General features: G+C 46.0%; 1 protein-coding gene and 1 pseudogene across 1 annotated transcript in view; both read left to right on the top strand.

Moving 5' to 3' along the window:
• Positions 1–15,021, top strand: part of NEDD4L (NEDD4 like E3 ubiquitin protein ligase) — a 333,752-nt gene that overhangs the window by 126,131 nt on the left and 192,600 nt on the right. The gene's annotated exons all lie outside the window — the stretch shown is intronic.
• LOC123326707 lies at positions 13,990–14,157 on the top strand (annotated as a pseudogene).

Below are 15,021 nucleotides of genomic sequence, written 5' to 3'. Positions count from 1 at the left end.
GAGGTTCGGCTGGGCTGGGGTGAGGCCTGGGCCGCAGTGTTTACAGCCCCCCTGCCAGGTGACTGGAATGAGCAGTTCGCACCACCAGAAAATTATGAAGTTCACTAGGGATTTTGATGTGGTAAGATTCTGATTCCTGGTGCTTTACTTCCAGGCTGAGAGTTCTCTTTCACACTGCCAGGCCTGTCTTTATGTGAGAAACTGATTTCTGACACAAGCTTGGAAAGGATGGAAACAGCAGACAGTGGCCGGGACCCCCACGTAGGAAAGATGGGCACAGTGCCTCAAGGGTTCTAGAAAGCCCTCCATTCCCTGTCTCTGGCTGGGGGTCTTCACTGGTCAGCGGTTGTTGGCATTCCATGAGATGGCTCTAGAGGGACCTGGGGAACAGAGAGGAACTTCGGATGACCGGTTTGGGTTTGTTCTCACCTTCGAGTATTGGCTTTCTGCACTCATTCCCCAGAAAAGTTGCCCAACCAGATTGGGGAGGTGGGGGGTGGGGGCAGGAGCAAAGCTTCTCCGCAGAAATTAGGAGGTAGAAATGCACAAGCAGTGGGGGCCAGAGAAGAAGAAGGGTTAGGAAGGAAAAACCCATCTTTTCGTCTTTTTTTAGGGTTCTTGTAAATCAGAAGAGTTATAAAGAAGAAATTAAAAATTTAAAAACGATGTGATGAAGATTTGAGTTCATACGCTTTGTTACATATGAACATTTTATTTAATATTTTTCATGGTAGATAAATGCACAGAAAGTAGGACCCCCTTTTGTTTTCCTTCCCACATGTCATGAGATTTTTGTGTTCTCTTAAGTACATTTTAAGATTAATTATGAAAATCAAATTGCCAGACACTTGAGATAGAAATGTATGTTAGTGATATTCAGAGATGTTTAAATGCTGTTTCCTCTTCTCATGGAAAAAAAAAAGGCAGACAGAACTTCTATTCTGGAAGCCAATATGGAAGCCACGTTAACAAACCGGAAAGCCCTCACTTCCTGCCCCTCACCCTGGGATTCCTTTGTCTATGGTCTGAGCTCTTGGCAGAGAGAATATGAAGGGGCTGATCCTTCAGGGCAGCAACGTTGCTCTGCCTTCTAGAGACTCAGGTGTGTGTGTGAGGCCCGCTTTATCTCTTGGGTGCATCTTTGTTGCTCCCATTTAATCCAGAGAGAGCAGCATCGTACGGATTTTAAGAGGTCTTCTGAGGGGTAAAAGAAGGCCCCGTGGCGATGAATTAGTTGGTGTTCAAAACAGGAAGAGTGGGGCCAAGAGGCATTCGCTGAGGGCATGTGGTCCAGCCGGAGCTGTGCCCCACATCCCATGTGCAGGCTAACCCACGGGGCATACAATCTCTCTCCCTCTCCTCAGGTGGGTCGTCACTGACCTACTGGGGAAACACACAGGACACCAGAGCTCAGAGCCCCTGAACCAGTGGTGCTCAAGCCAGGCTGTACATCAGAATCACATTGGGGGCCCGGAGTTGCAGAGAGAGGCTGGGTTAGGGCTTTTGCCTCCCATCTGTGGCCTGGTGTGGGTTCCAGCGACCCAGGGGACTCACTGACTTTGGCCCCAGAGCCCTCTCCAGCACGGTGTTGCTCAGGTCCTGCAGTCTTCTCTTGACCTTCCCAGCAACATTCCCTTCTGGGCAGGGCGCTGGATAAGCCTACTGGTCTCCAGCACCTAGTTTTGAATAATGGAAGTTGAGTTAATGCATACTTATGTCTGTACGATGGATAATAATCTGTATTCATTATTGCACAACTAATCTGTATTATTATTAATATCTATTTATTGTTAGTATTGCAGGGGGCTTCATTCATTCATTGTCTTTCTAATGAAAGTAGTTGCATGGTCTAATCTTCCTGCCCGTCTGCGTGGCCAGAGAACTAGAAGCCCGGAGTTATTTCTCTGCTGCGCTGCTCTCCTGCATCTGAAACCAAGCCTTGACCTTCTCTCCCAGGCCCCTTTGTGCTATAGCAGGGATGGGAACAAAAGACTTCTATTTCACCTGGCCGGGGGGCGCCAGGCAAAAGCAAAGGAATCCCTCACCAGGCTTTGCAGTTCCCCAACAGCTCAGCTCAGAAAGCCTTTATTCTCCTCTGATATTTACTCAACACCTGACACCCCCTGGGAATCTTTAAAATTGTTCTGGAAAGAAACCACTTTGCTGCAAGTACCTATTTTTAGACTTTATAAAGCCTTTCTCTCTATCTGCCTAGCCTGCTGTTTGAAAGGCACCAGGATCTTTTGTCTTTAAAAGTTCAGCACCCTCTGGCTCATTCCCCACTCAAACCCCCCCAAGCCCTGGAATGCTCTGGGGGTACATCTCTCTCTTCACTCTGACCAAAACCAAAACCACAGGTTTGACCTTTACACCAGAGTTGTTGAAATTACACAACCCAAGAGTTTTGGGGGGGGGGGGCGGCAGAGGGAAAAAGCGACTTTGAAGCAGTGAACCTTAGATGAAAGTGAGTATGAATTGGTAGGTCTTGGAACTCGTGATATGCCCCGGGCACCTTTAGCCTGTCCACCGGACTGGTTTGAGTTTTGGGCCCTGCAGTTGGCTGGCCAAGTTCAGCACAGGTACGCCTGACCGTTACTATCTTAGGGTCGCAGCAGCTACCCAGCGCGGGCACAAACCGTATAAAATGGGACTGAGACGCGGACATGGGCCTTGGCCACATTCTGGTCAGCCTGGGCTCTGTGGCCAGGGGTTTCGGCTGTTTTCTTCCCGTGAACCCGTAGGTTGTAACTAACGGCGAATTTGTGACTTCGAAGGCGGTGATCCTCCAGAGAGGATCCCGAAGTCCGGGGCAGTAGTGGATCTTCTCTCCTCTTGGCCCTTTCCTGTGCTTGTCTGCCTGTGTCCTGTTCTCGCTTTCTCCCTCCCTCTCTCCGTATGGGCCCCACGGTAGCTTCAGGAGGTGACTGTCCGCCTTCTGTGACCTTCTCACGTGACCTCGGGATCTCAGAAACAAGAAGAACCAGAAAACCAGTTAAGCAGAGGCATGCAGGCGATATTTTGGAACAATCAGATAATGATAGAAATGTATTAAGATGACCTAAGGATGTCTGTGTGGAAATCAGGAAACCGTAATTTTTACAACCAAATGGTACCTTGTGGCATGCAAATATTCGGAGAGCTGCTTGCAAGCACGTAGACCTCTTTCCCCCTTTTGCATATAGAATCTCCCCTGTAGCTGACGGGCTTCGGAGCCTTTCCTCAGGGCAACCTGGAATACTGTCTCCTGGGCCACGGTCCTCAGGAAGACAACAAATAAAGTGTTTACTAACCTACTTTAGGTTGGCCTTTTTTTGGTCCACAGTAGGACTTCCTGAATAAAAGTTTTGATTCATGTTATTAAATTTAAAGTAGATAAATTAAATATTTCATATGGAATTCTCTTAAAATTAAAACTCCCGGTAAGACCAACCAAGTGTTCCTTGAGGCAAAATGTTTCTAAAATTGGACATACACATACATACACACATAGAAGAGCTTGAAATGGGCTCACAATAAAATGTTAACACCATTATCAGGTTGGTAGAGTTACCAATTTTTATTTTTTTTATTTTTATTTTTTAAAGATTTTATTTATTCATTTGAGACACAGATACAGAGACAGAGAGAGAGCATGAGCAGGGAGAGAGGCAGAGGGAGAGGGAGAAGCAGGCTCCTCGCTGAGCCAGGAGCCTGATGTGGGGCTCGATCCCAGGACTCTGGGATCATGACCTGAGCCGAAGGCAGACGCTTAACCGACTGAGCCACCCAGGCGCCCCTTTTTTATATTTTCTAAATTTTCTGCAGTAGGTATATTATTGAATGTTGTCAGTATACTGAAAGAAAAATGTGCATGCCTGATGATGTAGCCAACACACTTCAGAAGGAACTCCTCCTAAGAAAATAGTGATTTATGTATTATATCCTTACATGTATATCCTAAGGATATGTATGTGCAATACATGTTTTATAAAATATTTATATTTTACATATATATCCAAAGAATTAAGCTTTAATGATGAAGCTGGCAGGGAGCAAGAACATCCTGTCGCCTTCAAGGTCCTGCTAGCCAGACTAAAAATCAAATTGACATAAGACAGATTAACAGGAGAAAATCAAATTTAGTAGGGTAAGTAAGGGGAATTCACACAGACATGGAAATTCCAAAGACAGGCACAGTGAGGTGTATGTGTCCTTCTGAGCTAAGGAGAAGGGGGTGTGGCGGGTGGGGGTTCTGGGACTTCCAAGGGAAGGACTGCCATTCACAGGGAGATGAAAAAGAGCAAATGTTTGGCAAACACATGTTTGCTGGGCCTTTGGGACACAGAGGATTTGATCAAACAGGACTTGCTAGGTTCCTCCCTGTCTACCAAACCTAGGTCACAGAATAATGTGGTTATCTATGGTGATTGCTCTCTTCCTGGAGCAAGTCCTCTAATTCTTTTTAGGTAGTTGTGGGGGAGGTAAAGAGCTTTTCCTGAATCTACAAGGTTTTGATTGTTTCTTTTTATTTTCTTACTATTTTTTTTTTTAAGATTATATTTATTTGACAGAACAGGAGAGCACAAGCAGGGGAGAGAGGCAGAGGGAAAGGGAGAGCGGCACTCGATCCCAGGACCCCGGGATCGTGACCTGAGCCAAAGGCAGTCGCTTAACCAACTGAGCCACCCAGGTGCCCCTGCTTTTTATTTTTTTTAATTTTTTAAGATTTTATTTATTTGAGAGAGAGAATGCATAAGCGGGGAAGAGGGAGAGGGAGAAGCAGGCTCCCCACTGAGCAGGGAGCCCGATGTGGGGCTCAATCCCAGGACCCTGAGATTATGACCTGAGCCAAAAGCATTTTTAACTCAAAATGATCTTCATGTCAAAGCAGTATATTTGGGGACAGACTTCCCTTGGCCCCTACAAAGCAGTGTTTATCATAATAACAGAGTTCAAACAATCTGAAATAGTTTAATTGTAGTAGATCTCTAAAATGGAATAGTACAAAACCTTAATTAAAAATGATGCAGGTATGTGATGACATGGAAACCTATCCAATGAAAAAGTAAGTTACAGATTGATTTGTATAATTTGTTCCCATCTTTTTGTAAGAAACCTACACAAAAACAAATATAGGCGATCTGAAAGGATAGTAACATACACTGATGTGTTAATAGTGTTAGAGAGGGGGATTCCCGGGTGTTCATTTTCTTCCTTCACGTGTGTATGTGTGTGTGTGTGATTTTCCTGTAAAGAATCTACATTGCTTTCGTAAAGATTGGAAAAGTTTTCAGTTTTAGAAAATAAAATTGCCTCTTTAGTGCGTGAGAACCTGTGATTTGAACCTCAGAATAGACCTTTTAGCCCGGTGATTTAAATCCATCTTCTTGCACCTTCAAGAGAATTAACACAATGAGGGGCGCCTGGGTGGCTCAGTCGTTAAGCATCTGCCTTTGGCTCAGGTCATGATCGCAGGGTCCTGGGATCGAGCCCCTCATCGGGCTCCTTGCTTGGCGGGAAGCCTGCTTCTCCCTCTCCCACTCCCCCTTCTTGTGTTCTCTCTCGCTGTGTCTCTCTCTGTCAAATAAATAAATAAAATCTTAAAAAAAAAAGAACACAATGATAAAGAGAGCTTACCCTGACAAACCCAGTAGCTGAGTCAACTACTGATAATTATAATGGCTGAGATTTTTTTTTTTTTTTTTTTTTTTTTTAAAGATTTTATTTATTTATTTGACAGAGACATAGCGAGAGCGGGAACGCAAGCAGGGGGAGTGGGAGAGGGAGAAGCAGGCTCCCCGCTGAGCAGGGAGCCCGATGCGGGGCTCGATCCCAGGACCCTAGGATCATGACCTGAGCCGAAGGCAGACGCTTAACGACTGAGCCACCCAGGCGCCCCATGGCTGAGATTTTTAATTGCCATTTGTATCGATGAATACTTCTGTTTTTTCTTGTATGTTTGGATTTTTCTAGCATGTTTGGATTTTTCTAGCATGTTTGGATTTTTCTAGCAGAAGCGGCAGTGCTGTTTACCACACTTTATTGAAGATGAGAAGCTTAATCTTTGTAATGGGAAGCTAAATAATGAAGCTTGTTCAGAATGGTGTTCAAGGAAGTGAGCCTAGAGGCGCTCTGATGGTGGCTGCTATTTCGGAGTTCAGAAGCTGTTTCTCTGTTTATTTGGGTTTTGCAGCTGAGTTCCCTGGGCTGAGGCTGTTAGAAGACTGGCTCCAGGATAATTGGTAAATGACTAAGAAAGACATTGGCCTTACTCTCTAGCTTAAAGTTTTATTGGTGAGATGGGCTCATCAGAAAACAGTTACATGAGGGGCACCTGGGTGGCTCAGTTGGTTAAGCGTCTGCCTTCGGCTCACGTCATGATCCCAGGGTGCTGGGATCAACCCCCGCGGTGGGCTCCCTGCTCAGTGGGGAGCCTGCTTCTCCCTCTCCCCGCCCCCTGTTAGGCTCGCTCTCCTGCTCACTCTCTAATAAATAAATACAATCTTTAAAAAAACGTTACATTAATCTAGAACTTGGTGGACAAGCTAAGTGCTAAATTGTGTGCACAGAGGACAAGTGTTGAAGGCTTCAGGAAAATAAGACCTGGATGGGCAGGGAGAGGCCGACCCTTCCATCCCTGAAGCCCCAGTGCCAGCATGGGGTACTTGATAACTGGAAGCAGCTTGCTGAATGACACAGCATCTGAGTTGGGTTTTTAAGCCTGGGTTCCTAAATATGTGAGCCTGCATCGTGAAACCGTAGGACAAGGGACTGTGCCTTACATACGAGCATTCTGGGATCGAGAGATTACATTCGTGCTCAGGATCACAAATGATTTGCAGTCATCAGCAGTACGGACTTCCTGTCAGGTGCCCATTGATTTAACAACTAGGGAAGAGGGTGGGCACGTTCCTCTACTACTTTCCTACGAGAGACTTGCTGAGTTCAGAAAGGTGAAGATGTTAAGTTGCCTGAAATCAAGGAAAGAAGGTGGTTAATGGCATCATTAGGGTTAGTTTGCAGGTCTCCTGACTCCTGGCTTCTCCGGTCTAGTGATTCATGCTAGCCCTTTGACAGTGGACTGCTCACTGTAATGGTTTTCACCGGGCTGCCCTGATGTGCTCCGGTTCATTTGTTTCCTGCCTCGCCGAACGCAAGGCTCGGGGCTTTTTGCTGGGTTAGTTTGTGGGGATGCAGCTCACAGGCACTTGGTCTTTCAGTGGGACTTAGTAACCGTCTCTTCTTGTCCAAGGTGCTGAGCCGGGAGCCAGGGAACACAGAGTTTGGGGCCTCCAGGAATTTGTCATCAACTGCTGATTTGAGCTCAGTGCGGCCCTTGAACATGGGGCATCGATTTCCAGACATTTAAAAACGGGGGGATGTGTTAATGCATGGAGTTGTCTTTCTGCCTGCTTGCTTCATTTCTGATTGTTTTAAAGACTCAGTATGTATGTTGGCTATTGTCCTGTTCCAACACCGCACAGCGGCCTCTGGGGCCTTGGGGGCGTGCCTGCGTCAGGTACCGAGGTTTCTAAAGTAAAGTGGCTGACGAGAGAACAAGGCCAGTGTCATGGTGCTGGGGGGGGGGGGGGGGATATATGGACTGTGTTTCTTGATCAAAGCTATTTTACCTCATTTTATCTTTTTGCCAGTTTATATAAATGGAATTTAGGAAAGAGCTAATTGTAATGCTGGCGAGCTATTTTATATATGAGAGGGTACATTTGATTGGAAGACAACATCCTGAAATACACCTCTTGAATTAATCTTGTACAGGCATACCTTGCTTTATTGGGCTTTACAGATACTGCTTCTTACCACAAAGTGAAGGTTTGTAGCAACCCTGCATCAAGCAAGGCTGTTGGTGTTGTTTTTCCAACAGCATTTGGTCACTGTTTTGTGTCTGTCACATTTTGGTCATTCTTCCAATACTTCAGACTTATAGTATTTATGAAGGTGATCTGTGATCCATGGTTATGACTCACTGAAAGCTCAGATGATGGTTAGCACTTTTTAGCAATGAAATGTTTTTTTTAAATTTTTAAAAAGAATTTATTTGACAGAGCGCGCGCGTGAGAGAGAGCGCGCGAGTGGGGGGCAGAGGCAAAGGAGAAGCAGACTCCCCACTGGGCGGGGAGCCCGGCTCAGGGCTCGATCCCAGGACCCCGGGATCTTGACCTGAGCCAAAGGCAGAAGGACCCAGGCGTCCTTCAATAAAGTATTTTTAACTTAAGGTATGTGCATTGTTTTTTTGTTTTTTGTTTTAAATGTTATTGTGTGTATATAATAGACTACAGTATAGTGTAAACAGAACTTTTATATGCACTGAGAAACAAAAAAATTCATTTGATTCCCTTTATTTTGGTGCTTGCTTTACTGTGGTGGTCTGGAACGGAACCTGAAATGTCTCAGAGGTACGCCTGTAGAAAAGAAAGTAAATTTCGGTCGGGTAATTAATTTTATAATTGTTGCAAATAGCCTATTGAGGTGATGTGGGTAAAACAGGAAGGACATTTTACGTAGTATAAAGTCCTGGAAATTCCTACCTGCATTAGTAAGTAAAGGAGGCATCTTCATTTATACTCGAAGCAGCTGCTACACATCTGGTCACCCAGGCCTTTCACAGCTGCCTATCAAACCTGCGTGCACTGTCTTCCCCGGGTACTTGCTTAGAAATCCCTAATACTCTTTTAGAGCATATCCCAGTGAGACCTCTTAAATGTGAATTTTCCAGTTTCCAGTTTCTTCTCTGTGGACCTCACTTCTTCTGGCATATTTTTCCTGAGGTGGTCGGTCACCTGCTTTTGGGAGCCTCCTGGACCTAAATATATTCACCAGGGATCGATGAAGTCTTTGGAGGAGTGAAGTGGTTGGGAACATGTTTTCAGATGTTACCTGATTGGCCATTCTTTGTGACCTGATTTTTCCAGCCCATTCTGTCCTCCAGCTGCACAGCACAACTCCCCTGAACCCACCCGAGTCCTGCTCACTGGCCAGGGCCCGCCTCAAAGGCTGCCTCTTTTTCGTCATGTCCCAGGTCTTCATCTGGCCTCTTTCCTTGGTAGAGATGCTTGCCTCATATTTTCCAGTTGGCCCTTGGCTGTTACGTTTTGGGAACATACTGGCTCTTTGCTTCTCTTTTCTCTGTCTTGGGGACTTTATTCTTTGTAACCAAATCACCAGGTGTTGGATCGGAGACAGAAGCGATAGGGAAGAACAGAACTTTTAACCTTCCCCTTGTAATTAGTAGCCTGATCAGAAGTCTGTGGAAAAAGAGGAGGGTGGGGAAGAAGATGTGCTGGGGAAGAAAGAACAATGGCCAAACCTGTTTTCAGAAAGTCAGTGAAGCAGGAATGCCAACCAGTCTCCTTTAGAAGGATGGGTTGAAGGTGGTGTGGGGCTCATGACTGCAATATGCACGAGCCACCACCAGATGGTGATGGCAGCTTCTTGGCCCCAGCGGGACTGTGGGACTCTGGGCCTCCCCCTCCCATCGAAGGTCTCTCGAAGCATAGCATTGATGGGGCTTACTCATGCCATTGTCGTTCCTACCAAAGAGTAGAATCCTAAGCAGCCCCTGAATTCCATTTTAAGAAATCATTGCCTTTTAAAAGGAAGCGTTAAAGAAAAAGACTTCTGGCTGAGTTAAGTGCCTGTCTTTTCCCTCAACACTAATGACTCCTAGAAGTGAGCATGTGCATGTTCTTGGCCCCGAAGTGGGACGTTACAAGGAATTTGGGTCAGAAACCTCCTCTGAGTCGGGCTGCAGGTTGGTATACCTGTCACGGTTTGGGTCGAGGGGCCACATGATTTCGCTTTGACCTTCGGATGCTGAAATGATGTTTACGTCGGCCTCCCTAACAACCTGTTGGAGACATTGGTTAAAATAGAGAGTAGGAGAAGCATCTTTTGCTACTGGACGTGTGTTGGATTGGTTTTTAAACTGAGGGGAGGTCACGGGTGGCTGTGGTTGATTTAGGACAGTACTGTTAACAGCCGCTTTTGGGAGGGTACATGAATGTGGCTGGGGCTCAGGCCTATTGACCTTGAACTGCTGGTTTCTGCCCCCAGGATCTCATTCCTCATATGCTCATTCCATATAGACGAGGGCAACTGAGCAATTATTTAAACACGAGTATCCAGAAGGATTTCTTCATTTCCTTGAATGTCCTTCCTTTCAACATTGGCATGAACATTTAGGGGGAAATGCCATTAATTTTCAAAAAGGGACATTCTGTGTGCCTTGGGGTTCCTAAAGTCCCAGGGTCCCTCGGCTAGGCTGGGTGTGCGCTCTTCTTCCTGGAAGTCAGCTGTTAACTTTCCCGTTCTGTTGCGGGACCTGTCTTGTGTTTTGTGTCTCTTGAATCCACAAAGTTCCTCCTATAGCCATTGGTTCTGCTGCCTCAGATGAGCGGCTTCCTCTCTTCCCCACATTTGAATTTGCTCCTGATTTGATCGAGGCGCAGGCATCCGCGGTAGCTTCCAGCCCAGACAGGCTTCGGCACAGCACCAGCCGGTATGGCTCGAGGGTGTCTGGGGTGGGTGGCTCTCCGTGGGGCCCCACCTGGGCGGTAGCTGCTGCAGAACCCTCCCCTGGAAACACCTCCCAGGGAGTGCAGAGCCTCCCGCCCCAGGCTGCTGATCACCTGTCAACGGGGAACCGGCAGAGACCAGGATTTCTCCTCCCTGCCGCTGTTGTTAGGGGAAACAGACAACCATCTGCATCTACACCAGCCTCGCTCTGTCTCTCTCCCCTTTAAAAGGAGGTCTTCCTGCCCAGGATCTGGTAAGCGCCACAAAGGGTTCTGTTTTCCTTGGTTAACATCAGGAGAACATTCTCTTACAGTGGATTTGTTAGCTTTAATCTAAATTGGATCAGAATTGGAATTATTTGATCCCTTTTGTGTCTGTTAAACATGTTTTGCATGCTGCAAGAATCAAAGTATATACAGTGAAACATTTTAATTACGTGTTTAACCTATGTCGTCTGGTTTGAGACCTTTTTTTTCCCCCGTGCTCTGAAAAACTATTCTAGATATTGCTCTTCCACCCCCCTCACCCTTTTATGAATAAATTACTGCATTTGTCATCACTGTGTTCCTGAAATGTCAAAAATAGACACAGTGAAGGATCTGTCATGCAGAGTTCGGAAATTTGGTACAAAACTCCAGGTGACATGAGGATAGATCTTTTATTTAAAATGTTTTCTTTTTAGACTTCATCGTTAAGTTCAATTTAAACATAGCAAATGCAGCCGGCTAGGTCATGGTGGGACAGGCGTATCTCTTTATTGTTTTAGATTTACCTCTTGAGATACAAGCACCTTCCTTATTTGTTTTATAACCTTTACAGGAAATGCTTGAGGATAAGTCACATGACTCCTAACTTTAGTTTTCACTTGTGTTCACACAGATTAAATGATTTTGCTCTTCTGTGGATGGATATTCAGTTAGGAACTTTTCAGAATTATAAATCAGGTGCCTGATATCTTTTCCCCACATTTTCCAGTCTCCAGACATACAGACTTGTATTCCCTTATAGATAAAATAAAACTGGCACTTAGATTTTCTGGACTCTAAGTTAAAAGAGTACTCGTGCTAAACGTCATTAAAAATACGTATAGAGATTAATCTCCAGGAGTCCGTTGTCTGTCCGTTTCAGATTAATCTTCCTAGCAAGAATTAATGTGGTTCTACTTTTTTTCTTTCCCCCTCTTTGTACTTCAGTCACAGATAATGCTTTCCGGCAAATATGTAATTGGAGGGAAATTGAATTATGTAATACTGGGATGGAAAAGCAGGGCAGTGCTTGCTCTTTTTGGGTGAGTCCCTAACAAGAAACTCTCAGGCTGCCTCCGACAAAGGATGGCAGTGGAACTGGTGCTGATCTCTGAGCTGTGGAGGAGGGTGTGCGAGGGAGGAAGCCTGAGCCTGTGTAGCTGCTTGAAGCATGTCAGAAAGAACACTTGTCAGAAGTCTTCAAAACCGTGGCTGTCTGTAATGTGTGAAATTGAACTTCTGACCCTGTTTGCTAGATGGCGACTTCTGGTTTTGCGTGAGAAGTGAGTGGTATTGGGTCCCTGGATGTGGAAGAAAAGGCATAGCTGCCTAATGAAGAGGGACATGCAATCCTTGTTTTGTGTGGCTCTAAACTGGAGTCGAAACCATCACCTTAAAAAGGAGAGGTTTCCACCAAGAAACGGAAAATTGGAGACACAAAGTCTGCACACCTTACCTGTTTATAATTCCTTACCTGTAAACTCGTTTGCATGCGAGGTGACAGTTATACCTCATAAGGGATAAGGAAGAACAGAAAATAAATCTCAGAGAATTAACTGCAGCTCTGGGTGGAGAACATTCTGGAAGGAAAGAAAGACGTGCGCCCCCCCCCCCCCACCCCTCGCCAGATGCCCCTGTTGGGTTCTGCTCCTTCTGTGCCATTGAGGTGCCCTTCTCCTGAAGTGACCCAAATGCTGTGTTTGGCAACAAGAGGCTGGGACTTTATCTAAATGCATTTTTTTCAGCTTGTGAACTCTCATTCTTTGCCAAGAGGCCCAAGCGCCTGGTTAATGATCTTTAATGTAAATGATCCTATGCCATGATTAACGTTTAGCTTGGTTAGTACCACACAGGCTGAACTCCCTAGTCCTCCCCTGTGACTTATCCTCTGCCAGCCATCTGCCCACCTGTAGAAACTGGGCACAGCCAGTTCTCTCTTTATGTGTTCTCTTTCCCTGGGGGTGGCCGGGCTGTAGGGGGGCGAATTTGGTGTGAGCCAGATGAGGTGGAACCAAAGATATTCAGGGGAAGGGAGCAGCTGCAGAGCATGCTGTGCAGTGGAGGGCTCCAGAAATCCAGAGACCCATCTAGAGAGCCTTTGTGCTGAGCCTGCTTTAGGGAGGGCTGCTCACACATTTGTTCAGGGGGTGGTGATGTGGGGAGAGCCACATCTCCCAGCCCAGGTGCAGACTGCCTGGGCCTCTAAGCCACCCTGGCAACCATCTGCACTCCTCCCCTTCTTCTGAGAGGACATGCACTGGCTTCCCTTCTCGAAGGAAAGAGGCCTTGGGATGGCGTTGGAGCTACAGGTTGGATAGAGTTAGCTGTTTTCTTCTGACCTAAATATGTGGTGGTGGTGAGTTGTACACATTCACACTGAACACCTAGAAGAAGAAAAAGCTTCCATAACCACAAAAATGAGGAATGTCTTTTTTAAATGATTTTTAAGAAACCGCTTTTGCAGCCAGTTAGGCACCAAACCTGCAATCTCTCAGGTTTCCCTGAAGAACTTCCTCGTCCTGTTTCACTGTTGATGATAGAAATATTCCTCTCGGGGCGCCTGGGTGGCTCAGTCAGGTAAGCGTCTGCCTTCGGCTTAGGTCATGATTCCAGGGTTTTGGGATCGAGCCCCGCATCGAGCTCCCTGCTCAATGGGAAGCCTGCTTCTCCCTCTGCCCCTCCCTCTGCTTGTGCTCTCTTTCTCTCTCTCTCTCTCTCTCTCTCGCTATGTCTCTCACTCGTTCTCTCAAATAAATAAAATCTTAAAAAAAAAAAAGTAGTATTCCTCTCCTCTCCACCCCCAAATTTAAGCTGAGTGACATGTTGGAAAGCTCCAGACATTAGCCTGGGGTGTTTATGAGGCACACACTCAAATTAGCTTTCTTCTTTGCTTGGCCTTAATCTTCTTTTAGGGAATGGGGTCTGTGTTAATCGGTGGTGGCAAATGGCCCTTGGGCGGTGCGCCCGTGGTCCTCTGAGGTGGAATGTGGGTAGGGTGGGTGGCACCCAGTGGTCATGACTCGTTGGGTTTGGCTTCTTTCCCAGACCACGTTCTGCCTTGTGCTTGGTTGGTTCGGCTGCTGCGTGTAGAATCTGATGTTTACTTTGGAATCCTGGGATGGAAAGGATTAAGAATGATTCCTTGATTCTGGGGCATTATCAAGTCTATACATTATGTTTAGTTACTGTTTTAAAAAAAGTACTAACTGAAGAGTGGAGGGAAAAACCAAATTTTGCTTCTTTAGCCTTTTGGCTAAGATCACGTGTAGTATCTGTTCTTACCAAATTTTGCTGCTTTAGTCATTCACGGTGCTTATGTTTTCTGAGGTAAATACTGGTACGTATGGACCAGTTAAAGGTTTTTAAAATGTCGTTTAATTACATTGAAATCTTAGGTTACGATTGAAATCATATTGTATTTATTTATATATATCATGAATTACTTTAAGGCAGAGGTGCTCAGCCAGGGACAGTCTTGCTGCTTAGCTCCCAGGGGACATGGCAATGTCTGGAGACATTTTTGACTGTCCTTTAGTGGGGACAGGCCAGGGATGCCGCTCGGTCTTTATAGTGCACGGGACAGCCCTCCATCACAAAGAAGGGTCTAACCAAAGTGTCAATAGTGTGAGGGTACTTGCTATCAATAAGGGATGAACAAAGTTTAAAAGGCCACAGAAAATCTGAACTCTCTGGGTAGCCTCTCCACGAAGGAGTTAAAGCTAGTTGTTTGTTGTTGTTTTGCCAAAGTGCTCAACTGGGCCTGGTTGAATTAACGAATTAATGGATCATGTGGTACATAGCTCCAAAGCTTCGAGACAGTAAAATGTCTTTCTTGTAAGTTCAGATTACTGGCAGAGGTCTTACTTGAATGTAATGTATTTAGTAGTGACTGGATCGTTTGCTCGTACCATCAGCCTGCTGGGAGGGTTTCTGTTCCCCATCAGGCGGGAGAAGCTCTCAGCTTGTGGGATCGCTCGGTGGCAGCTGGTGGGGAGACCTGGTTGTGGTCATGTCTCAGAGGCCTTCTGTGGCCAATGGCAGGATCAGGTGTCCCTGCTGCTAACCTCACTGGGCTGTTGGTGACCGAAATGAGAAGACAGTGTGGCATTTTCAACGCAGAAGGGGATTTCAAGAATCAGTTTAGTCTAACACGTTCTCCTTTGAGATGGACTCGAGCCCAGAAAGGTGGGCTTCCTTTTCTAACCATGCTGACATGGTTTCTCCCTCCCTGTTTCAGTTCTTAGGGCAATTTTTGCCTCATCAC

Source organism: Neomonachus schauinslandi, chromosome 14 (assembly GCF_002201575.2).
Source record: "Neomonachus schauinslandi chromosome 14, ASM220157v2, whole genome shotgun sequence".
Taxonomy (NCBI): Eukaryota; Metazoa; Chordata; class Mammalia; order Carnivora; family Phocidae; genus Neomonachus; species Neomonachus schauinslandi.
This window is presented reverse-complemented; position numbering and strand designations above follow the sequence as displayed.